The following is a 25,000-nucleotide window of genomic DNA, read 5'->3' as shown; positions in this document are numbered from 1 at the left end:
GGTTACATGGCACCTTGGGCAAGTGTCTTCTACTATAGCGTCAGGCCGACTAAACCTTGTGAGTGGATTTGGTAGACGGAAACTGAAAGAAGCCCGTCGTATATATGTATATATATATGTATGTGTGTGTATATGTTTGTGTGTCTGTGTTTGTCCCCTCAACATCGCTTGACAACTGATGCTGGTGTGTTTACGTCCCTGTCACTTAGTGGTTCGGCCAAACAGACTGATAGAATAAGTACTAGGCTTACAAAGAATAAGTCCTGGGGTCGATTTGCTCGACTAACGGTGGTGATCCACCATGGCCGCAGTCAAATGACTGAAACAAGTAAAAGAGAATATATATATATATATATATACAAATTGAGATAGGGGTTGTAAATGCAACTCGGACGTAAATATGTGCACCTGTGGATCTTAATGTAGTGTAAACAGAATGCTTGTACTTCATATTTCGTATGTATATGCGGATATTTAACACTTTGCATGGTATTCTAGTACTATTGTGACTATATTGATAATAATGGAATCTATGTATTGTTTTTCTAGTATTAGCGTTATCTCTTATTATAAAAGGCAGATTTTATCTGCCTCCCTTTGGGAGTTATACAAATCTACAATATAGGATTTCTTCAATTACAATTTACCTAGCATTTTTGAGAGTACAATGCATCGCGTCATGCCAGGTCCAGTTTTTAAAATTTAAACTCCAATTAAGCAAAATTTACAGAAAACTCACATTCTGGTGTGTGTGTCAAATGCTTTTCTTAGTCTGGTTTACACCACACGCAAACGCACACACACAGTGGGCAACGAATAAAATGAAAGTAATTGACTTACTGTAGTGAGTGATTCTTTCACTCTCCCTCCCACTTCCTCTTTCCACACATACACACGCAAATATATAAATAAAATTGTAAGCTAACGTGCGTGTGTGTGAGTGTGTGTGTGTGTGTGTGTGTGCGCGTGTGTGTGTGTGAGGGTGCGTGTGTGTGTGCGTGTGCGTGAGTGTGTGACAGGAAAGTTTTTTACGAAGAATATAAGACCTATATCCAAGTAGCAGAAAGATAAGACAGTAAGGTGTGATTTGAGGGAGATTTGGCTGCTATTTCTACCATGTCTAGCTGCCATGTAGGGGTCTCCCTCATAGGCTCATACATACATATATATATAGATAAGACAGTAAGGTGTGATTTGGGGGAAATTTGGCTGCTATTTCTACCAGGTCTAGCTACCATGTAGAGGTCACCCTCATTGGCTCATATATATATACATACATAAGACAGTAAGGTGTGATTTGAGGGAGATTTGGCTGCTGTTTCTACCAGGTCTGTTAGGCCTTCTCATGTAAACTCAAGCTTTCTCATGCCTTGAACATAAGACCAAAGCAGAGAATGTATTCTTTTATTCTTCTGCTTTTTCCAGCCATTGGTCTGTGGCCATGCTGGGGCAATGCCTTGAAGAATTGTAGTTTAATGAATCAACTCCAGTTTTATTTTTGTAAGCATTGTACTTATTCTATCTGTTTCCTTTGTCAAACCACTAGGTGACAGGGATGTAAACAAACCAACATTCGTTGTCAAGCAGTGGTGGAGGACAATCACAAGCACAGACACGCACACACACACACATACATGCATACACATATACACACATACATACATATATATATATGTGTGTATATATATATTGCAGCGTGGAAGGTGTTTGTAAGCCATTTAAGAAACACACAAAAACCGTTACATTCACTTCAACATTTAAATTTAATTTGCCAAAATATTTTCGTCGCTTTGAGACCACGACCTGTTCACTGACAAAAATATCGTGCTAACAGGTCGCAGTCTCAAAGCGACGAAAATATTTTGACAAATTAAATTTAAATGTTGAAGTGAATCTAACGGTTTTTGTGTGTTTCTTAAATGGCTTATAAACACCTTCAACGCTGCAACTGTTTTCGTTCCAGCACACGATCTCAGATGAAGTCACTTGCTATGCAAGTACATCTCTGTAACTATATATATTTATATATATATATATATATATATGTATATTGGTAAAAACAGTAAGATAACAAAAGAAAGAAAGAGACCTCAATATTATGTAAATAGAGGAAATCTTTATATATAAAAGTGAGGTTGTGTGTCTGTCTCCTACGATTTAGATTCCTAACTACTCCCACATTTTGCGGTGCAGTTTAACCAAAACCGGGTATCTTATAGTCGTGATTCATATCGAGACCGTCTGGGTATTAGCGCGCGTCTATGATGAGTCTACGATTTAAAAAAAAATTTACCATCAATTTTTCCCATTTTTAATCCATTTTTGACATATATAAGGGAAGTAACTCTCTAAAATTTATTATTAAATCTCAGAACGTAAAAAGCTACAGTAACACCCCTCCCCCTTTGTGGTTAGCCATATTGAGATGGCTATTATACTTTACATCTCTAAAAATGCTTATATAATTATTTCCCTTACAAACCCGAGCAACGCCGGGCGATACTGCTAGTTAATAATAATATGAAGGATGATATTGATAGCATTAGTGGTAATGACAAAGATAATGATGCTAACCCTCTCTCTCTTTCGGAGAGGCACTGAGCAGCTATACGCACACATACACACACAGCAGTAACTTCCACCTACCGAATTCAATCACAAAGCTCCGGTCGGCTCGGGGCTATAGTGAAAGACACCTACCCAAAGTGCCACGCAATGACATTTTGGAAATTAGTAGGAATTAATATAATGTACTCTTGACTCTGTATATCTGCATTTAGGTATTAATATGTGTATGTTTTTCTACATTGTAATTATCACAATATTAAGTTGAAAAACTGTAACATTGAATGTGGAACATATGTATGTTTATTAATTTATATTATTTATATCATTATGTATATGTATATTTATATGTATAGGAGTATGAGTATATGCACTCATATGTATATGTATATGTTTTATTATGGGTATGTACCCACACCTGTATAAGTAATCTCCGAAGAGGCCTTAGGATATTTTTGTAAATGTCTCATTTATAACTACATATTGACCTACCATAAATGGCTAATATAAGTAAAATGAGACATACTTATCTGCATGGCCGAAACAGCTGTAAGATGTAGTCTATATTTATATTTATATGTACTTATATTTACATTCTCTTATACATATTCTACTTATTGTATAACATTACTCTTTTATGTACACTCCTTTATGTACACTGTTATGTTCTACATCATTATGTTTAACCTTATAGTTTCTTATGTGGTGGTTTAATAAAGTATGTGATTGAGTATTATCTGGTAATTGATATTTGATTTCGATGTATTTCTCCATTTTCTTATTTTGTATATATATATATATATATATGTACTAGCAGTATCGTCCGGCGTTGCTCGGGTTTGTAAGGGAAATAACTATGTAAGCATTTTTAGAGAGTTATAGCCAAAAAATAGCAAAAAAATGCAAAAAAAATTATGGTAAATTTTTTTTAAATCGTTGACTCATTGTAGACATTTTTAGAGAGTTATATAATAGCGAAAAAATGCATTAAAATGGAAAAAAATGATGGTAATTTTTTTTTTAATCGTAGACTCATCGTAGATGTGCGCTAATACCCAGAAGGGCGCGATATGAATCACGACTATAAGATACCCGGTTTGGGTTAAACTGCACCGCAAAATGTGGGGTAGTTAGGAATCTAAATCGTAGGAGACAGACACACAACTTGACTTTTATATATAAAGATATATATATGGGTGAGTTGACAAATGAAAGCAAGTGACACTCAGCACATTTGATAGCAGTTACATATTTTGTAACATGCCATTTAAAGTTTTGTAAGATCATTATACAAGCATACATAGATGGTGCCAAATCAAGCTATTATTAGTTAATATATGATACACACACACACACACACATATATATACTAGCAGTTAAGCCCGGTTTCACCCGGTCTGTTTGGATGATGTGGCTGTGATCGTTTTCGGTTAGGCATAATCTATAACAGCATTTCTCAACCTTATCATTTCGGGTCTCCTATTTCAATTGGAGCCTCCAACTTTATGAAAATTTTCTGCCCCCCGCCCACCCACTTGACAGAAAACTGCTTCAGGAGTTGTGAAGAACGAATTTGTACGTAGTCTGTTTCTGAGAGCTATTCTATTGGACCTCTGTCTAATCATTAAAACATTGATTTAATTATGAACATAGAAATCCCTATTTTTGTAAGCAGTTTTATCCATAAAAAATTTTATTTGCAGAGAGTAGAAATTGAAAGAAGATGTATTAAATGAACGTATGTGTGTGCGTGTGTGTGCTTGCACATGTGTATGTGAGAGAGAAAGAGGGTGAGAAAGAGAGATAGAGTGAAGGTGTGTGTCATGATGATTGACGTCTTTTAAGGTACACACACATACATAGAACATGTCATCATACAAAAATTTTTACGATAGTTGATTTATGGAAAAGATTATGTTAAATTTTTGTAATGCAAATATGTGAATGAAAATTAAATTCAGACCTCTACATGGTAGCTAGACCTGGTAGAAATAACAGCCAAATCTCCCTCAAAGCACCCTACTGTCTTAATCCAACAATTCTGCCTATTATGTAGCTTGAATCAGAAGCTGTAACTAAAGATTAAGATTATTAACCCCAAAAAAAGGTGAAAGAAGAGAGACAGCATAGCGAGTTTTGGCTGACTGTCATCCTGTACTCCCCTTGCTGTGAGTGAAATAGTAAATGCCGGCTGTGTGAGCAACTGGTTGTTTTAATGGTGGACATGTAATAACGTACATATTTCATATATTTATATATGTGATCTTATATGTGTATTTATGTTAATATACACTTTTGTATACACATGTATACGTAATTTTATTTTGTGTACATTCGTTACACATAATCAATCACCTATATTTCTTTCTTTCCTTTCCTTACAGAATTAATGTATTAATTACGGAATTAATGTATCAATTATATTAATTGAATTGTATGTCATATATAATTATATATGTGATCTTTATTTAGAATCTGCTCTTAGATTTAAGGTTTTCCTCAATTTTTATAATAGGATGAATTTATATTTAATTCATTTATTTTGTTTATTTTGTTCATTGCTTGCTTAAGACCGTTAATTGAAAGGACCAATGAAACAAATCCATTTCTAAAAGTGTATCCTTTAGCTAGTTTTGATGATATCATTATTTCTGTTCTATTTAAACAAAACTGTCCAACGAATGGGAACGTGAAACTCTGAGTAACAGCTTTTGCTATATTTCTGCTGCTTTTAAATAAATTATATATATACAGGCATTTTTCATAGTTTTTTTTTCTGATGGCCAGATAACTGAAGAAATGGCGGCGTGGATTTCCACCTTGGTATCCGAAACTCAGAGTTTTATCATGGCTACCGAATAATTGTCACATATTACATTTACAGATATATATATATATGTGCATATATATACATATCTATATATGTATGTATATATGTATATATATATATATATATATATATATATATATATATATACATACATGCATACATACATACATACATACATACATACATATATATATTTCAAAATTTAACAAAAGCACAACAAATAGAACATTTGTAGCTAATTCCTCATCAGTCAACATCCAAAAGATCATTACAATTTCACACCTTTAATGTTGATAGTATTAACCTTTGGAGGCGCCAGTGGTTAAAAGCCACTGGGAATAGCTAACAAACATACAGAACAATGACGAAAACAAACACTACAAAATAATATATACATATACAACAAAAAACGGCTGTGCAGCTGCAAGACAGATCTATATGGGATAACAGACAGGAAAATGAAAATGTCCTGTAGGACTGGAGATGAGAGAAGGGCAGATAGAAAGTCAGATTGAAGGAAGAAGCATACATATCTTTTTTTTTTTCATATATAAATATACTAAAATTTCAAAGAACTCTATTTTCTCTAAACTTTCATAAATGTAAATGCTTAGAATCGTATTAAAATAAATGCCTTGAAGATATATACAATAAAAAGGATATATCCTGCAGAAAAAATGGATTATATCCTAAATCTTTTATCCATCTATCAAGTATTAAATTAATGCCTAGTTCAACGTAGTTAATATTTGATTTTAAAAAGTGTAATTGTTATAGTCTATGAGTCCAGACTATAACAAAGGACTCAGATTATAACAGAAGAGTATATTTCCTTTTCTGCCACAACAAAACTGGTAGTATTGTGATTCTCTTTTTGTGAAAGTACACCTCACTGTATGTATGTTTATATAGACTGTACATTGTACTCGTATGCCTAGCCATAGGTATGATATACAGATTGTGTAATAACAGAAAATGTTATTGCTATTGTTTTATTGGTTTAGTCAAACAGAAAGGATCCTGTACCCAAGATTTTTGTAGAGCCTCCTAGGCTGGTGAAATCAATGTTATTTATACTTTACTTTTCTAGAATATTTCCAAGTTGATGGCTACAAAAATAGAACATAATCATAGAAAGTATTGCATTATACTCTGAAGAGGAAAAACTAAGTGGAGTGTTTATTCCATCTGTGACCCTCTCATCTGTTTTTGTATATCTAGGACTACATTGCCAAATGCATTGTTCCTTTTTTGTCTTTTTAAGATGTTAGCATGTAGTTTGAAATAATTTGGCTGCTATTTCTAGCAGGTCGAGTAACAGCACAGAGGCTCTCTCCTTGGCTCAGGTTGTTACTGTCACTGTTGAATTCCAGATCAGTCCCCTTCCAGGAGGCCTATGAATAAAGGTGTTCTAGCTGTGACCATCAAATCAGATATTGTATTGTTGTTGTTGCTGTTGCTGCTGCTTCTCATCCTCCTTATCCAATATGTTCTTTTACTTCTTTTCTGCAAGATGTGTTTTAAAGATTTGGCTGGCCTTTCTAACCAATTCAACAGCTGCTGAAGGATACAGCATAATACTCAGTACACAAATTAAACTCACAATCATGAACTAAGCACTCTAACCATTGGGTTATGGACTTTCACTGTGCTATTAATAATATAAACCAAGAAATCATCAACATTTAACATCAGTTTTCCATGCTGGTATGGGTTGGATGGTTTGACAGGAACTGGCAAGGTCAAGGGCCACACTAGGTTCCATAGTCTGTTTTTGGCTTGGTTTCTACAGCTTGATGCCTTCTTAATGCCAACCACTCTACAGAGTGAACTTTGTACATTTTATGTAGCACTATCACACACATGCTCATGCACATACCTACCTACCTGCCTACATACATACAAACATACATGGCATCCGTGTTAGTGGAGTGCTAAGAGTACCATACAAGAGTGAGCATAGCCAGAGCAACAAGCTGGCCTCCGTGCCGATGGCATGTTAAAAACACCATTTGAGCATGATTGTTACTTGCGTCGCCTTACTAGCACTTGTGCTGGTGGCATGTGAAAAAACATTTGAGTGAGGTCATTGCCAGTGCCACTAGACTGGCTCCTGTGCAGGTGGCACATAAAAAGCACCATTTGAGTGTGGCCATTGCCAGTACCGCCTGACTGGCCCTCGTGCCGGTGGCACATAAAAGCACCCACTACACACTCGGAGTGGTTGGCGTTAGGAAGGGCATCCAGCTGTAGAAACTCTGCCAGATCTGGTGCAGCCATCTGGTTCACCAGACCTCAGTCAAATCATCCAACACATGCTAGCATGGAAAGCGGACATTAAACGATGATGATGATATATATATATATATTTGTGTGTGTATGTATGCATGTACGTACATACATACATACATATGAAAGTATGTTTGTATGCATGTATGTGTGTATGCACACACATACACAACTGTTATCTTTCAGCTTCTGTTTACCAAATCCAAATCCTGGTTGGCCAAGGTTATAGTAGAAGACCCTTGACCAAAGTGCTATGCCATGGGACTGAACCTGAATCCATGTTGTTCAGAAGCATACTTAACCATACAGATCCACCTGCAACTATCAGTGTTTAAATATAAGCATTCCTCCTAAATTATTTCATCAAAATATATAATTGCTGTCTCATAATTGTTCGAAGTGATCTAACATTATAAACATACGATTTACTATGAACATAATTGGACTTTATTGCTTAATTTTTCTAATAATTCATCAATTTAATAATCATAAAAATTTCATAGTTCAAAATTACAAAATCCTTGAAACACAAATTGTAAATAGGAAGATATATGAATAAAAAATATAAAGAAATTTCTCTGAGAAAATCACTTATGGAAATGAAAAATATATAATGAATTTATAAAATAATTGTGTTTATTCATCATCATAGTATTTGATTATAAATTTCAATGTGCTAATATTTCTGAAACATTGTTGTATTATTATGGAATGACAGAATGGGTAACAGATGATAGAGAAAGGATAATAATGTACCACAAAGGATGGCGAAATGAGAGAATTAGTAGAGAATAGGATAAATTGCATACTATGACATGTATTACAGAGTGAATTTTTACATTATTAACCTTTTTCTTACCACATTTCTACTGGAATACACTGTCTTTGTTTTGAATTAATTTGGTAAAATAAATCTGCTATTATTAATTCATATTTCTGTTAAAATACACTACTTTTGTTTTAATTAATTTTTAAAATAAAGTATTTATTTAATAAAATAATTTTACCATCACTAAAATGGTATTTGAAACATAAATTAACAAGAAATTTTAAAGGAAACTTCTTGTTAATTTATAAGGAAACTTATAATTTAGATTACTTTTAACAGGAAATTTGTATCATAGAACCAGAAGTTATCTCAGGCATGTTGGTGTCAACAGGATTAAATGTACAGTAATTCTGTCACCAGTTATATATGGACCAATCAGAGAAGTGTATATGGTGGCAGTTTGAGAAGCTATTCTGATTCTTTCTACCATAACATTGTCAAAAGCAGCTCATAACTGAATTACTTATTTCTTCATTCACATTCTCTGCTGTTTTAAACAAGACACAGTTAAAATGAATGAGAAAGAAAATTGCTGAATCACTTTTAACAGGTCAAGGACATATTAAACACTATTTCCTACAATAGACATTCCCAATATTTGACGTTATAAACATGAAAATATCCTGTTGACGCATCAGCTATTGACCAATCATTGAAATTAAGCAACATCCATACAACTAACTATTTAGATTAGTGTCTATTTGGGAAATATATATTTCTTTACTACCCACAAGGGGCTAAACATAGAGGGGACAAACAAGGACAGACAAAGGGATTAAGTCGATTACATCAACCCCAGTGCGTAACTGGTACTTAATTTATCAACCCCGAAAGGATGAAAGGCAAAGTCAACCTCGGTGGAAAGATGATGCCCCATTTCGTTTGTCTTTACATTCTGAGTTCATATTCCGCCAAGGTTGACTTTACCTTTTGTCCTTTCGGGGTCAGTTAATTAAGTACAAGTTGCATACTGGGATCAATCTAATCGACCGGCGCCCTTCCCCAAAATTTCACGCCTTGTGCCTAGAGAAGAAAAGAAGATGATGCTCTACTATAGCTACTGTCCAATGACTGAAACATGTAAAAGAATAAAAGAATAATACATTCCCTGTGACGTGTTTCATGTAAACCTTACTTTTATTTGTTTCAGTCATAGGTTATGGCCATACATGGGCAACACCATGTTGAAATTTGAAACCTAAAAGAATATGTTTCATTATTTAATTAGTTTTAACATTTTTTCCCATTTTGAAAGGAAGACTGATGTATATGTATATATATATATATACTATATGTATGTACAAACACACACACTCACACATATATAAATACACACACATACATATATGTACATAGATATAAATATATTATTCTATAATCAAAATCAAATCATATATCAGAAAGCAGGGGTTAAGTGACCCATCCGTTCGTGTCCGCTGTCAGCCTTGTCTGGCACCCGTGCCGGTGATACGTAAAAGCACCATTCGCTCGTGGCCGTTTGCCAGCTCTGCCTGGCCCGTGTCGGTGGCACGTAAAAGCACCATCCGTTCGTGTTCGTTGCCAGCCTCGCCTGGCCCCGTGCCGGTGACACGTAAAAGCACCGTCCGTTCGTGGCCGTTTGCCAGCTCTGTCTGGCCCCGTGTCGGTGGCACGTAAAAGCACCATCCATTCGTGGCCGTTTGCCAGCTCTGTCTGGCCCCGTGTCGGTGGCATGTAAAAGCACCATCCGTTCGTGTCCGTTGCCAGCCTCGGCTGGCCCCCGTGCCGGTGACACGTAAAAGCACCGTCCGCTCGTGGCCATTTGCCAGCTCTGTCTGGCAACCGTGTCGGTGGCACGTAAAAGCACCGTCCGTTCGTGGCCGTTTGCCAGCTCTGTCTGGCCCCGTGTCGGTGGCACGTAAAAGCACCATCCGTTCGTGTCCGTTGCCAGCATCGCCTGGCCCCATGCCGGTGACACGTAAAAGCACCATCCGTTCGTGGCCGTTCGCCAGCTCTGTCTGGCACCTGTGCAGGTGGCACTTAAAAAACACCCACTACACTCGCGGAGTGGTTGGCGTTAGGAAGGGCATCCAGCCGTAGAAACACTGCCAGATCTGACTGGGCCTGACGAAGCCTTCCAGCTTCACAGACCCCAGTTGACCCGTCCAACCCATGCTAGCATGGAAAGCGGACGCTAAACGATGATGATGATGATGATGATGATGATATCATGTGATCACGTGACCGACCAGGCTATCAGATGTTGCTACACATCGCTGGTCACAATGTGCTTCGCATCGTTTTTACCTTTAAATGACACCACCCTACTGGCTAAGCAAGCAGACCTACAGAAGGAAGAGTGAGAGAGAGTTGCGGCGAAAGAATACAGCAGGGATCGCCACCACCACCTGCCGGAGCATCATGGAGCTTTAGGTGTTTTTGCTCAATATACACTCACAACGCCCGGTCTGGGAATTGAAACTGCGATCCTATGACCACGAGTCCACTGCCCTAACCACTGGGACATTGCAACTCCACATATATACATATATATATATATGTACAGTAGATCCTGCTTTATAAATCCACCTGGGTATCCAAAATAGGTTGGGATGGAATTTTTACACATAAAAACTCTCATTTAATAAATCCAAACCATCGCTAAAATCCAGTTGTTGCTGCTTCTTCCTAAAGTGTCAACAAGTGGCAGTGAATGAATGAAGTGGGTTTTTTTCCCTCTTAAATACTAACAGGTAGGCGAAAAAAATGCATCATTCATCATTTGCACAGAGAGGCAGACACGCACACACGCAAGTTGTTCAAAATGTTCAAAATGAAAAGAGAGAGGCAGGACAAATCCATGGCAGAAAAGATTTAATTGTTAAAACATTACAAAGCTCTTGGGAAAACAACTCAGTGGAATGCAGCACAGAGTTTGGGAATTTCAAGAGGTCTGCTCCAGAATTCGTTAAAGAATGAGGATGGCCTTCATGCCAAAGAACATGATGGCTGTTCATCAAAGAGAAAGCACCAACAGCTAGACCATACTCTCTATGATTGGTTTCAATTTATTCACTCGAGAAATATTCTCATCAACAGCCCAATCCTAATGCACAAAGCCAACACCATTGCTCAAGCTGTAGGACATGACTTTAAGGCATCCAAAGGCTGGTTTTACCATTGGCAAAAAAGATATGGAATTTCTTTTACAGTTCTAAAAGGTATGCTTTGTAGTTCACTAGTTCATATTTTTCTCTGTTGAGACTGAACATTGCAGGTGATGCTGCTGAAGCTGGCATTGACAGAGCCCATCAATTTCATGAGACGACCATGCAGCTTCTGTTGAAATCGTGTTAGCCACAGGATATCTACAATGCCAATGAAACTGGGATCTACTTTAGTGCATTACCAGGGAATATATATGTCAATGAGAGTTGCAAGAAAACTGTGAGGGGCTTTAAGATGGTAAAGGACCATGTGACCTTGATGGTGGCCTGCAACATGAATGGAGACAAAGAAGACTTGCTCTTAATCGAAAAGACTGGTTCACCAAGATGTTTCAAAAATGTGAAAATGCATCAGATTCAGTATGACTTTTCAACCAATGCTCAGATGACAGAAAAAAATCTATGAAAGATGGCTCAGATCTTGGGATGGTCATTTGCAGAAATCTGAAAGACAAGTGGTGGCCCTACTTAGCAATTGCTCTTCTCATGTAGTCATCGATGATCTCAAGAACATCACTTTAAAATTTCTTTGTCCCAACATAATGTCAGTGCTGCAGCCCTGTGACATGGGGATAATCACGATCTTGAAAGCCTACTTCAGACATGAAATATTCAAGAAGATCGTTGATGTTATGAATGACACTGAATGTGATATTTTGTCCAAGAAGTTGCAAAGCAGATCACCATTTTGGATGCTATGTATATGTTAAATGTAGCTTGGAAGAAGGTCTCTAGCCAGACAAACATTGTTGGGCTAAAGCTGGTTTTGTTTCAGCCGAAGAATCAAATGAAGCCATAGATGTTAATGAAAATTTGATCCTGTCTTCACCACCTGCTGGATTGACCAAAAAGCAATTTGAGAACTGGTTGTCCATAGATGATGGTGCTGTTGTTGCTCCAGAGATCATCACGGAAGAAGAAAATCTTGACAAGATCATTCATGACATTCGGCAATTTGAGAAGGAAACCAAAGAAAAGGAAGATGGCAATTCCAACAATGATGTTGATGGAAGAGTTCCAGAGCCTCCAGCACCAGCTGAAATGAGACACTGTCTCACTCAATTAGAAAGTGGCCTTGAAAGCTTTGATTTTAGTGACATGAATCTTTTTAGAACTCTTAAGGGAAAAATGAATGTAGAGTTATGAACAAAGTGTCCAGCGAAGCAAACAACACTCAACAAAGTTTTCATTCAATGACATTCTTTATAATGCTTTTATTCGTGTATTTGCATGTGTATATATTTTAATAAATACACATGTTTAATCAATCAGCGAATTTTCTTCCTTCAGTTAAAAGATCGAAAATAGGCAGTCCCAACATTGATTTATAAAGCTTGGCCTATTGTATATATATATATATATATATATATATATATATATATATATATATATATATATATATATATATATATAATAGAAATATTAAAATTACTAAGTCTCTTTAAAAGAGATTACGACAGCGTTTCTGGAAATTAATAGTTATCGCCATACTAATATGGCATTCTTAAAAATAAGAATAAAGCTGTCGCTGATTAGCTCCATGAAGCCATCGCCTCAAGCTAGCTACTTGACACACAAACTGCGTTCGTTATTAAACCTTCGAACAGGGGAGGTCAGCCGCTTCAACCTGCTAGTCCGACAGCTACAGACATGTTTCAGTAGCAACACCTGCAGGTCTGACTACGCTGCATTGAGAAGGGGCAACAACACTGAAACATGTCTGTAGCTGTCGGACTAGCAGGTTGAAGCGGCTGACCTCCCCTGTTCGAAGGTTTAATAACGGACGCAGTTTGTGTGTCAAGTAGCTAGCTTGAGGCAATGGCTTCATGTAGCTAATCAGCGACAGCTTTATTCTTATTTTTAAGAATGCCATATTAGTATGGCAATAACTATTAATTATATATATATATATATATATATATAATATATATATATATATTATATATATATATATATATATATATATATATATATATATATATATATATATATATATATATACAATATATATATTGTATATATATATATAAAGATATTTTCGACGCAGCAGCCCCCACTTACAATGAGGTGCTAGCGGCCAGCAGGTTCAAGGACCATATAATATATATACCACAATCGAGCAACCATAAAAGGAAACACCACTGCAAAACCATATGGTTTGCTTCCCCCTTCTCCCTAAACGTCTGGACATGCATAGATAAGATTTTTCAGTCAAGCTAAAGTGTTTGACCCGAGCAAAAAAAAACAAAAAATAGTGCAATAGGTGTACAACAACATGTAGTAAACGAATATGAAAAAATAATGCATATTGGCGAATGGGGGCAGGGAAGAGGACTCGGAAAATTCACATCGGGAATGTTCAAAGTCCTCTCATCACTTCCCCGTTCGTCGGTGAAATCTTTTTTTCTTCATATTTGTTTGCTACACATTATTGTACATCTAGTACACTATTTGTTTTACAGTTTTTTTTACAGGAGGTGGGTGGGGGTGCAGACTCAAATAATTCACACAATCCAGAAATTTGGGTCAAACACTGGAGTTTAAAGATCAAGGTCTGAATATTCCGAGTCCTCTCCCCACCCCCACCGTTTTCCAGTGTACATTTTTTTCATATTCATTTACTACATGTTGTTTTACACCTATTACACTTTTGTTGGTTTTTTTTCCTTTTTGTGACCAGGTGTCAAAGTGGGGTTACTCGATTGTGTGAATTATCCGAGTCCTCACCCCACCCAGCCACCACCACCCCATCATAAAAACTGAAAAACAAATAGTGTACTAGATGTAAAATAATGTGTAGTATACAAATATGAAGAAAAATGTTTCGCCGGCAGATAGGAAAGTAGTGAGAGGACTCGGAACATTGCTGATGTGAATTTTCCGAGTCCTCTCCCCTGCTCCCCCGTTCACCAGCGCGCATTTTTTTTTCATATTCGTTTACTATATGCTGTTGAACACCTATTGCACAGGTCAAACACTTTAGTTTGACCAATTTTCTTAGGTTGGTTGATAAGCATTTCACATGATCACACAAATATAGAAAGATCTTTAAAAGACATAATTTAAAGATCTCTTTCAGTTGTGCACCCAATGTTAAGAAAAAATTACTTAGCACTCCTAAACCAGTGGATGGCCAATGTAACATCAAAATATCAGTAACATCAATGCCAACACAGGGACACACACTAAAATTTATGTTGGATCTTGTGAATCTAAATTTAAAATTCACCTGAACAACCACAGATCTTCTTTCAGGGTCCCGGAGAGATGCAACACAATGACACTCACAGCACATGTATGGCACCTAAAGAATGATTACACACCCTTTAGCGTCAGGTGGAAATTACTAGAAACTGGTGGACCCTATTGCAATGGAACAAGACTATGTAAATTGTGTGTGGCAGAAAAATGCATATTCCTTATGAACTCACGTTAGCCAGGAGGCTACCTGAACTCCAAGACAGAAGCCACATTTTCAGAAATTTTTACTTCAAGATTAGAAAACCTAGCTATCAAGTGAAGGAAGACAACTCGCCCAATCATAATTTTTTCAGGGGAATATTTCGTCAACTATCACTGACATACTTTGCAGAGAACAGTTATCATTTAGAGAAACTGAAGATATGTCTACTTCATGCTAGATGTGAAACCAAAGGTTTTTTTCTAAAACTGTTACTTTAAACATGCAGAAATATATGTATATATATATATATATATATATATATATATATTATATATATATATAGCATTGTGGTCAATTTGTACAATAAACACTTAAAGGCAGTAGCCCAGCATGGCTGCAGTCTAATGACTGCAACAAATAAAAGAAAGATATTCTGCTTCTCACTGGATTTGAAAGATAATGTTCATATCTGCAGTGCATGACTTTATATTTCTGTCCTAAATAACAATGTCAGGTCCATTTTGCTTGCACTTGGTTGAAGTTTGATGGGAATACTCCACCAAAATTTCTTGTGATGTAAGTATGTATAGATGGAGAGAGAGATGGATGGAGGGATGAAGATATGTATATATGTACGTTTGTACATATATATGTGTGTGGGTGTTTGCATGTATGTACATATGATTTTCCTTTAATTTTATTAAAGTTCTTTGTGAGAGAGTTCAAGCCAGTCACTAACAAAGCAACAAGACTTTTTGAGTTAAGAGAGTTAATGTATTGGTTGAACTGTCAATGTATACACTCAAGTGTGTGCATCTGTTCACATAAGAATCTCAGATGGAGAATTTTTCAAATGTCTTATAAAATTTTACTATCCCACAAATAGATTGGATTTGGAGAATCCATGTCAGTTTCTTTCATCCTTTTTTCGTGAAACCAAGTATTTCTGGGTTTTTTGCAGATTTGTAGGTACATAACCTAATGCACCTATGATGATAGGTACAAGTATGAATTCATAGTCAGGGTTCAATAACTGTATGTTCCACATTAATTCACCATAAATCTTCTCTTTTTCTTGAACTTTTGATTGTACATTCACATCCACTGACCAGCTGACCTTTACAACAGTGCATGACTTTTGTTCCCTGTCTCAAAGAGCAATATCACATCTGCTATGTTTGCACCGAGTTAATGTTTTTATTGGGGTGTTCCACCAGTATTCTTTGTTCTTAAATGTATGAATACCAGCTAATTCTGCCATGCCTTTCATGTATATGTCAGGGCAGACCTTCCTGCAGATAGCATTGTAAACAGTCTTTACATCTATATTGTGCCTCAGTGGTAGGTAGTATTTCATACTATATATTTATGGATGGATGGATAAATGGATGGATGGATGGATGGATAGATGGATGGATGGTGATGGTGTGTGTCTGTGTGTGTGTACGTACACACATACTTATGTGTATATGAAAAAAAAAGCTACAAAAGAAAAATGAAAAATTGATTCTACATGTCACATTGGAGAATAAAATATTCTGTAACTGAAGAAACAACAAAATATTAAGGATAATAAGCAGCATTCAGCTGCTACCATGGAAAGAGTGTATGGTTGAGGAAATTAGCCTTCTCACATGACTTAATGATGCATCATAAATAATGCATCATTAATCTTTGATTACAAGGCAATTCTGAACTTACATGCAATATATGTATTGCATCTCAATCTTCTTTTTAGCCACTTCCACCCACCCTTATATAATTTGGAGTATCCATGTATCTCCTCTATTACAAGAAACTTGTGCTTCTCCCTCTATCATACTCTTTTACTTGTTTCAGTCATTTGGCTGTGGCCATGCTGGAGCACTGCCTTTAGTCGAGCAAATCGACACCAGGACTTATTCTTTGTAAGCCTAGTACTTATTCTATTAGTCTCTTTTGCTGAACCGCTAAGTTATGGGGACATAAACACACCAGCATCGGTTGTCAAGCGATGTTGGGGGGACAAACACAGACACACAAACATATATGCACACATGCATGCATATATATATATATACATATATACAACGGGCTTCCTTCAGTTTCTGTCTACCAAATCCACTCACAAGGCTTTGGTCGGCCCGAAGCTACAGTAGAAGACACTTGCTTAAGGTGCCATGCAGTGGGACTGAACCTGAAACCATGTGGTTCATAAGCAAGCCACTTACTACACAGCCACTCCTATGACTAGTTTAACCTCTCAACACCTGTTCTCTCAAATACATGCCCACTCTGTCAAGGGGGCTTTTACCTTTCCTTTTCTTGTCTTACAAGTTACTTGAAAACTTCACTAGTGCTGGTGGCATGAAAAATAGCACCCAGTAAAGTAGGTAGGATTATGAAGGGCATCCTCTTGTAGAAACCATGTCAAAGCAGACGTTGGAGCCCCCTGCAGTCCTCTGACTCATCAGTGACAGTCAAACCATCCAACCCATGCCAGCATGGAAAACAGATAGTAAATGAGGATAAGGATGATGAAGACAATGATGACAGCAGCAACAGTGGTAACAATGATAGTAGCAGCAGCGGTGATGTTTGGTGGCGATGGTGGTGGTGGTGTTGGTGGGGGTGGGGGTAGTGATGATTCTATAGTGAAACTTTTTGACATAAATTATCATTTTTTTCATCTCCAAATAACATTAAATGTCTACAATTACTTTGCCTACAATAAAAATTCAAATCTTCCATGTTTTATTTCAGATTCACTCAAGACATTCACACTAGTTTGGAATAATAATTCCAAACAGTTTCAGCAGTATTTTTCAAATGATTTTCAGGAAAATGCAAAACATTATAAAAGTCTTTTAAAATTCATTTTACTGTATCATTAAGGAATTTATGTCAGAACTTCAAATGATAATTATTGACCTACAGTCAAATGGCATCTTAAGAGACATGTACAAAGGAAAAAATTTAACTGACTTTTATAAATGCTTTTTAGATAAAAGATCAACTTCTTTAAAATTCTTTGCTTGCGGGGGTAGATTTCGACATTTCTTTATGTGAATAAAACATTTTCAGAGATGTCTACCTTAAAATTCCTTTATATATTAAAGTTATGCAAGATGTATTGTATAATGTATTGTGTGCAGTAAAATGTAGTTCAGTGTTTGATTAACTCTTATTATCCCAAGGGCTGAAAGAATCTATCAATATCTAAGTTTTTATCAAACTTAGACATGGTGAAAATTCAGCTTCATTGTATTAAAGGGACCCTGTTTTATCAAAGGGTCTACATTTGTAGACAATGGGATGATGCAGGATCAAAAATAGGACAATTACAACAAAGTGTATGCTATAACTCTAAACAAATCTATTGCTTTTACTCCACCACATAAGAAAAATACATCATCATCATCATTTAACATCCATTTTCCATGCTGGCTTGGGTTGGGTAGTCTGACAAGAGCTGACCAGCTGAAGAACTGCCTAGGCTTCATGTTTGTTTTGGCACAGGTTCTACAGCTGGATGCCCTTCCTAATGCCAACCACTTTACAGAGGGTACAGGGTGCTTATACACAGCACTAGCATGGGTGTGTTTACAGGACACCAGTACAGGTGTGTTTATATGACACTAGTACGGGTGCATTTTACTTGGTACCAGCACTCACGAGCCTGAGAGGTTAGGAATGCTTTACTGGAGAGGAATGCAGGGGACAATCCTGTATGCAAGGACACTCACACGTTTATTTAGCTTAACATTTCCTCTCAACCACAGCAAACTGCCAGAAGTCTCAATCCCCTGTGATCCCCTCTGTGAGTTCCAACATTTGTAGATCCTTTCTCACCACTTTGTCCCCCACCTTCCTGAGTATACCCCTTCCACATATTACCTCTACAATTAGAGATCGGCATTTCTTGGTGCAGCTGTCTTCATTCATATGCATTACATGACTGTACCAGCAGTCTTCTCTCTCGCAATGTAAAATAGTTTTGCAACAAAAAAAATACTTTTAATGTTTTTGTGATTTTCTTTTTCGGAAGTTTGCAAACAAACAAAGATTATTTAAATGAGCACAATAATCTGATTTTCTGCCAAAGGCAAATTGAAAAGCCTTATATATGTGTGTATCACACAATTTAAGCCTATCGGTTCGCAATAACCTGTTCTGTACTAAATTATATGCAAGGTCTACAATTGTAAACATTGGAATGAAATGAGTTAAGGAAACAATAAAACTTTGTTACAATTTAAATATTCACCAAAATTTAGCTATGAATAAATGGTTAAACAACAGCTTGACAGGAGTGTGCATGTGTGTGTGTATATGTGTGTGTGTGTGTGTGTGTGTGTGTGTGTGTGTGTGTGGTGTGTGTGTGTGTGTGTGTGTATTATCGTGTGCATGTGTGTGTGAGCATGTGCATGTGTATGTGTGAGCATGTGCATGTGTGTGCATCTGTGTAAGTCTGTGTTTGAGGTTATATGAACGTTTATGTATGCGTGTAAGATCACAGTTTTATCAGTGTGTGTATGTATGAATGAAAAGAAGTTTATAATAATGTGGGAAAGCACATTATGATGATAATAGAGTATATGTAAAATTATGCATACATATGACAGAAAGGAATGTTATTGTAGTGTAAGAGAAGACTTAGAATCAAGTGTCAAGGGGCATTTGAACAAAGCTACAACTCTTTTCATCTTTATAATGAGAAAATATAGCAAAACATAAGGGTGCATATCAGAGAGAAATAAGAAGTGGGTATGAAGAAACTGCCTTTTCACCAAGCTCCCACAAAAAGGGGTTAGTTGGATCCTTGAAAAGTTTTTGTTGATTGGTGAAGAATTTCAAACTTTTTATAACAAGAGCAGATCATGAATATGACACTGACAAAATAAATGGCATTTTTGTTTTCTTGGTCTTTTATCTTCATCTTTTAGTCAGGAGGGAAAAAATAGAGCCTGTGACCCTTTACAAAGCTCCAAGATTGGTGGAAAGGAGGGAGGTATACTCAAACTTGAAAAAGCTGGTCTGAATACTTTCAAAAGAGTGGACTCTGGCAAAAATACCCATAGTGTCTGTTGCAGTGCTGTCTTAAGTTATAGGCACACAGGGCAGTTGCCTCAGGAGTCTCATGGGTCAAGGGCCCAATTCAAATATATGTATGATGTGGCTTGCTGTCAATAAATAAATATTATAGGGTCCAGTGCATTGAACTGCAGTACTCTATTTTCATAATTAATTGAAATGAAAGTAGTGTATTTCAACAAATATTTTGGAACAAGAGGGTTAAAGTGATCTAAATAAAAACTTTCCATCAAAATTTTATACTAATTTATGTTCCATACACCATCTGAATTATGATAAAATTAAGTTTTTACTAAATTTTTATTTCCAAAATTAACTGAAATGAAAGTAGTGTATTTCAACAGAAATATGGAAATGGAAAGATTAATCTCTATCCATTTTTTTTTTTAAATGCTAATTTTTTTACCTTTTACTCATTACACTCATTAGACTGTGACCATGCTGGGGCACTGCATTGAAGTATTTTAGTCAAATTTCTTTTCTTCTTTTTTTTTAAGCCTGGTATTTATTCTATTAAATAAGTTGCAGGGATGTAAACACTCCAACACCAGTTGTCAACCAGTGGTGGGGCAAATATAGACACAAAGGTACACACACACAGATATATATATATATATATATCCACATATACATATACATATGTATATATATATGACAGATTTCTTTCAGTTTCCATCCACCAAATCCTCTTACAAGGCTTTGGTTGACCTGAGGCTATAGCAGGAGACACTAGTCCAAGGTGCCATGCTGTGGGACTGAACTCAGTACCATTTAATTGGGAAGCAAACTTTTTACCACACAGCCATGCCTGCACAATATTGTATGATTACATAGTGATTCTCTCATTCTATTCTAGGCACAAAGCCCGAAATTTTGGGGGAGGGGGCTAGTCAATTAGATTGATCCCAGTACACAACTGGTACTTAATTAAACGACCTCAAAAGGATGTAAGGCAAAGTTGACCTCTCGGGTATTTGAACTTAGAACGGGAAGACAGATGAAATACCACTAAGCATTTCACCCGGTGTGCTGTTTCTGCCAGCTTGCTGCCTTAAAAGAATCTTTTCTACTCTAGGCACAAGGCCCAAAATTTTGGGGGAGGAGGACAGTCGATTTGATCGACCTCAGTGCACAACTGGGACTTAATTTATCAACCCCAAAAGGATGAAAGGCAATGTTGACTTCATCAGAATTTGAATAGTGTTTCATTATTACTTTGATATGTACAAAGAAGTCTCGACAGCTATATTTGTCATTGAGCAAATGTATTTTCCATACATCATAATTATTTCTGATAAGGATTTTTTTTATGCTGACTATACCAAATAAGTTAGCACTTACTTTATTATTACTTGTAATGCTGATAGCACCTCTATGTAATCATTCTCAGTAACTTATTTTATTTTTCAACATGTGGGCAGAAGTTTAGGTTAACTCTCACTGGATGGCAACTTGGGCAAGTGTCTTCTACTAAAGTACCAGGCCAACCAAACTGAAAGTAGCCCAATGTGTGTGTGCGTGTATGTGTGTGTGTGTGTGTGTGTGTGTGTGTGCGTGTGTGTGTGTGTTTATTGTGTTTGTCTCCCACCACCAACTGACAACTGGTATTATTTAGTCTATGTCCCCGTAACTGAGCAGTTTGACAAAAGAAACTGATAGAATAAGTGCTAAACTTACAAATAAGTAATGAGGTCGATTTCTTTATCTAAACCCTTCTTAAGGCAGTACCCCAACATGACCACAGTCCAATGACTGAAATAAGCAAAGATAAAAGACAAGATACTTAGACTTGGTTCTATATTAAACACTCAGCTATGATTAGTTTATCTGAAACTGAATTACTATGGTCTTAGGTCTTCTCATACTCTTTTCAGTGTAGCTACAACGTAGTCTTTTAATTCCAAATAGACACCTTATAATAAACGGTCTATTATGTAAATAATGCAGTGATGAATATTTGATAAATGTTGCCAGATTGATTATACCTTTCAACACACAGCATGTTATTTTATTCATTTTTTTGTCAGTGTTTGCATACACATATCACAGGACGTTATCTGCTGTGATAAGAAACTATGTAAATAACCACACAGTTTTTACACACAAGTCTCAGGGTCACTTTTGGATCAGTGAAACAAAGATTTTGTCCTCAGTTATGTTACATAGACACAGATTAATGTTACCTGTCATTCTAACTTTTGTGACAGTTATGATTTCTGGTTCATATTAATTCTTTACCATAATGCAGCAAGCTGGCAAAATCGTTAGCATGTGGAGAAAGTCGCTTAGTAGCATTTCATCTATCCTTATATTCTGAGTTCAAATTCCACAATTAAATAACTAAAAATAGGAATCTGACTTTTCTCTCTGGTGTTAAAGAGTTTCTCCTTACTTTCTTCAAAATGACTGTAAATAAGGTTAGTATGATTTTTGTGATGTCATGCATTTCATAATTGATAGACCAATGTAGTCTCATGTGACACTGTGTCATGCAGAAAGTTAAGAGTTAACAATGATACCAATGCTATGCACACACACATGCTCACTCATTCACAGACACATGTAAACATGAGTGTGCCTTCAGCGTGCAACAAATAGCAGCTAAATTTTCTTTAAATCACGTACCACTGTTTTAGAAATAGAGACATTGGATAATGATATCCTAAGTTCTCTGCACATGGGAAAATGATTAGATGATCATGACTGGAATGTCTTTAGTCATGGATCCATTCAGTCAGAACTGATCTGAGGTTAAACAACAACAGCAATTACCACCACTGCTACATTTATAGATGTGCTTTATGTGGTTACATGACCTACTATAAATAGCAGCCAAATCTCCCCCATTTCACATACTGTTAGCTTATATAAAGACAGGGCACATTCGATACTGCAGTCCTACATATCACTAAAAAGATTGGATGGCCATAGCTAGAATGCCTGTTTATCAGAGCTGATCTGGGCTAAACTACAAGAACAACAAAAAAATACGCTTCTTTGGTCATCCAGGGATAGGTCCAAGATGTCACACAGAAGGATTAATTCAAAGATCACATAATTAGGAAGCATGTCTCTTACCTACACATTCCTACCTATGCATATATATGTATATATATATATATGTGTGTGTATGTGTGTGTGTGTGTGTGTGTGTGTGTGTATATATATATATATATATATATATATATATATATAAGGAACATAAGGCAAGGTAGAAAATGCTAAAATAATTTTGTCATGCAGTACATTTTAGTACCAGTTTCTGTCTTTTAGACTTTTTCAACTAAGAGTAAAATAAGAAAAACAATTAAATAGAAGGAAAAAAATTAAGTGAAATGTTTTGTAGATATTTTCATAGTCTTTGAATAGGTAAATATTTCCATAGTTTTCAGACAGCATGTTTTTCTCTCTCTATTCTTTTGTGAATGCCTGGTAGGTAGGTAGGTAGGTAGGTAGTTTGTAAATTTGAAGGAATAGTTTGGGTACAGACAATTGATGGTTTAAGCATGAGTAGCCGAGGGAGGAGAACTGGGAGAAGAAGGAGAGGAGGAGGTGGAGATGAAGGAGGAAGAGAACTAGGAGTAGGGAAAGAAGAGGGAGAAAGAGAAAGAAAAGAAAAAATACAGGAGTGCTATGCCACAGTAAATCTTCTTTGACAGTCAAATGACCTAAAAGTGACTTGTTGTGGTCATAGCAGTAGTGGTTGGAAATGTTCTAAATTCTTGTCGTAGTTCCATCTGTGGTGGCAGAATTCAAAAGAGGTTTATATTTTGTGATAAAGTATGCTTCTTTACTGGTGTGCTGACTTTAAGTTGCATTGTCCCTGAATATATAAAGGGGAAAGATTCTAACGTTAGGTTGTCCATTAGTGGCACAAATATCGATGTGCTCGCTTAATCCTATTTTTCTGTATTCTCGTATTTTCATCTGGGATCTATGTACCATCATCCACTGATGTAAACTGTTTTTAGTTTGACTAATATATTGTTTTTGACACCCTGAGCAAGTTGATATATATATATTAGGTTTTCCAAAGCAGATATGAAGTTGTTTCCCACTGTAAAATGTTGACACTGTTTGAAAGAGAATTCCGATCCTTTAATCAGCTTGACACATATACCACAGTTAGGTCTTCTGCATTTTTTTGCTGTCAGTTTTGATGTTGTTGACTTGGACCTGTGTTAGAAGACTTTTTATTGACTTGGGTTGTCTTTTGCTCTTTATGATGATGTCTGTCTGGAGAATTTGATCCATTCTTTGGTTCCTTTTTTAGTAAAGGGATGTTCTGGAGGATAGTGTCAAAGGCCTCATTGTTTAGGGGATTGTGCATGGATATGTATGGTAGGGCTTCTGATTGTAAATCCTTCTTTAGTTTGGGGTGTCTGAGTTCGTTGATGTTGAGTTATAGGATACAGTTGTGTGTATATATTATACACACACACACACATACGCACAAACATGCACACATGCATGCACACACACACATACGTACAAACATGCACACATGCACACACACACATGCATGCATACACGCATGCACACATACACACATACAGACACACACACACACACACACACATGCAAATTCACCTGTATGTATATCTTTTATTTTTTATCTTTTATTTTGTTTCAGGCAGTGGACAGTAAGCATGCTGAGGAACCATCTTGAACAAACTGCCTCCAGTACTTATTTTTAAAACCTAGCACTTATTCACTCAGTCTCTTTTGCCAAACTGCTTAGTTGTGGAAACATAAACAAACTAACACCAGTTGTCAAGTGGTGGTAGGTAACAAACACACCCAAA

At 36.4% G+C, this 25,000-nt stretch overlaps 2 long non-coding RNA genes across 2 annotated transcripts in view; one reads left to right on the top strand and one right to left on the bottom strand.

The window, feature by feature from the left end:
• Positions 1 to 9,846: 9,846 nt before the first annotated feature.
• Positions 9,847 to 25,000, bottom strand: part of LOC118765268 — a 16,412-nt gene continuing 1,258 nt past the window's right edge. The window contains exon 3 of the long non-coding RNA XR_005001107.1: positions 9,847 to 9,885. This is a non-coding gene — a long non-coding RNA (uncharacterized LOC118765268). The remainder of the gene's footprint in view (positions 9,886 to 25,000) is intronic.
• LOC118765269 overlaps positions 12,162 to 25,000 on the top strand; it is a 22,935-nt gene continuing 10,096 nt past the window's right edge. Inside the window, exons 1-2 of the long non-coding RNA XR_005001108.1 lie at positions 12,162 to 12,177; positions 12,385 to 12,386. This is a non-coding gene — a long non-coding RNA (uncharacterized LOC118765269). The remainder of the gene's footprint in view (positions 12,178 to 12,384; positions 12,387 to 25,000) is intronic.

Source organism: Octopus sinensis, linkage group LG11 (genome assembly GCF_006345805.1).
Source record: "Octopus sinensis linkage group LG11, ASM634580v1, whole genome shotgun sequence".
Lineage (NCBI taxonomy): Eukaryota > Metazoa > Mollusca > Cephalopoda > Octopoda > Octopodidae > Octopus > Octopus sinensis.
This window is presented reverse-complemented; position numbering and strand designations above follow the sequence as displayed.